Source organism: Saimiri boliviensis, chromosome X (assembly GCF_048565385.1).
Source record: "Saimiri boliviensis isolate mSaiBol1 chromosome X, mSaiBol1.pri, whole genome shotgun sequence".
Lineage (NCBI taxonomy): Eukaryota > Metazoa > Chordata > Mammalia > Primates > Cebidae > Saimiri > Saimiri boliviensis.
This window is the reverse complement of record NC_133470.1, coordinates 38,854,115-38,856,323: the sequence shown is the minus strand read 5'-3', so window position 1 is coordinate 38,856,323 and position 2,209 is coordinate 38,854,115. Positions and strand designations below refer to the sequence as shown.

General features: G+C 38.8%; 1 non-coding gene across 1 annotated transcript; it reads right to left on the bottom strand.

The window, feature by feature from the left end:
• Positions 1-247: 247 nt before the first annotated feature.
• Positions 248-352, bottom strand: LOC120366667 (U6 spliceosomal RNA). The gene has a single exon (XR_005581252.1). It is a non-coding gene; the product is annotated as a U6 spliceosomal RNA (small nuclear RNA).
• Between the last annotated feature and the right edge of the window lie 1,857 nt (positions 353-2,209).

The following is a 2,209-nucleotide window of genomic DNA, read 5'->3' as shown; positions in this document are numbered from 1 at the left end:
TTCAACTACTCAGGGATTCAGTTTCTTCCTGGTTCAGGCTTGAGAGTGTGTATGTGCCCAGAATTTATCCACTTCTTCTAGACTTTCTAGTTTATTTGCATAGAGGTGTCTATAATACTCTCTGATTGTTGTTTGTATTTCTATGGGGTCAGTGGTAATATTCCCCCTTATCATTTCTGATTGTGTTCATTTGAATTTTCTCTCTTTTCTTCTTAATCTAGCTAGTGGCCTATTTTTCTAATTTTTATAAAATATGGAACGCTTCATGAATTTTCATGTCATCCTTGCACAGGGACCATGCTAATCTCTTTGTCATTCCAATTTTGCACATATGTGCTGCCAAAGTGAGTAAACTCATAAGTGGTAATCTAACAACCACCAATATTATAGATGTAGCACATACATTCCTAAAATTTGTACATAATGCCCCTTGAATGGGGGTGTCAGTTTTTTAATTAATTATTTTACAGAGAATTTTATGTATAGTCTAACAGAGAGGCAGAAGAAAGATGGGATGTAAGATTATTGAAGTCAATAGCACCATGTATGACTCTACTACTTGGGGATTTCTCATTTTCAAATGTTATTTCTTCCATAACATTCCTTGATCAAATTCATATTCTGTAGTTACTATTTCAGATAGCAAGTATAACTGAAAATGTGAAAATTATATTTTTATTCTTAAGAAAGCTTTGGGGGCAACCTGGGTGACAGTCAACATTGAAAAAAGTAAAAAAAGGTTTCTTCTATAAGTTCCAGAGATAGAAACTTGAGCAACTATGTATTATTTGGGTAGTGAAACAAGAGATTTGAAAATTACTGCATCAAATAAAAAATACAAAAAGCCAGCTTTAGAGTTGGTGTCATGGTATCCTCATTCCAACTAAAATTCTACAAATTTAGACAGAGACTCACCTGTGTTTCTGATAAGACTTGAAAGAAGAAATTATTTCAATTCCCTTTTAGAATGAATTAATTCAGATACCAGTCTAACTCACAGAGATTTCTAAGCACATCGTATTTTACTAGAAAAAGGTATAAAGAAACTTCCTGCTTTCTTGTATACTTTGTATAAGAGTCAGCCACAGAGCATGCTAAGACTTTGAAGATGGTTCAAGAGTCGAAAAGGATAAATTTAAAGGCAAAGCTTGGACTAGGGACACTTATTCATGAGTAAGGACTGCTAGGCTAGCCAAGAGGTAAATTGCCTTGCTTGTGGTGGTACATCAGACTCTGACTCAATCTAGACAGGGATCCCTTGCCAAGAGGGTCTGCTCAAGTATGTGGTCAAGGTGAGGCATGTAGTCAAGTTGCATTAGTCAGATTCTGGCAGGAAAACAATTACTCCAGATGGTGCAAATAAAGACACTTTAAGGTCTACTTACAAAATTCTGAGCAGAATTAAGAACAAGGAAGGGACATTGAGTCACCAGAGACTAACAACAGCAGGAAGTCATCACTATTCTTAGGCCTCCAGCTCAGAGCTGGAGCCTTGGGGAGGAGCCTCCTGGTAGGAGCTACAGGCCAAGAGAGATACTGCTGCTTCCAGAGCTGAGCATCAACCAGAAGCTTCCACCCTCTTATCTAATGTTGGAGTTTCACCTCACATTGGCCTAAGTCAGATATAGTAACAAATATTTTAGGCTTTTTGGGACATACTATCCCTGTTACAACTTCTGTAATCTGCTACTGTGGTGTAAAAACAGCCATAGACAATACAGAGACAAAAAAGCATGGCTGTGTTTCAATAAAACTTTATCTACAAAAACAGGCGGTGGGATGGATTCAGTCTATGGGCCAAAATCTAACCCAAAAGGAGTCTAGGTGAGGCAGTATGCCAGAATCAGCCACTTGTGACACAGAACAGGGTAGAGAAGGTAGAGAAGCAGAGAGAGCATGACTCTGGGGCCAGGAGAGAGACACAAATAGCAAATAACCAGCACACAATTCTTCAGGTAGCCCATTTGGCAGAAAGCAACAACTCACTCTTCAGGAGGGATATGAAGAACAATGTCTACTGCTCTTCTCCTTGGTGACTTTAAGAGAAGCCGAGCAGGAGGAAAAGACCTTAGTCAAGGAAAATGGAGCTCAGGATGACATCCAGAGGTAAAACAGTTAAGTAGACTCCAAGTTGAAATAAAGTCCTTAGTTCCCAATAAGTGAGCCACCTACCTTAGGCCTACATGAGGAAACTGAGGCCTATATGAGG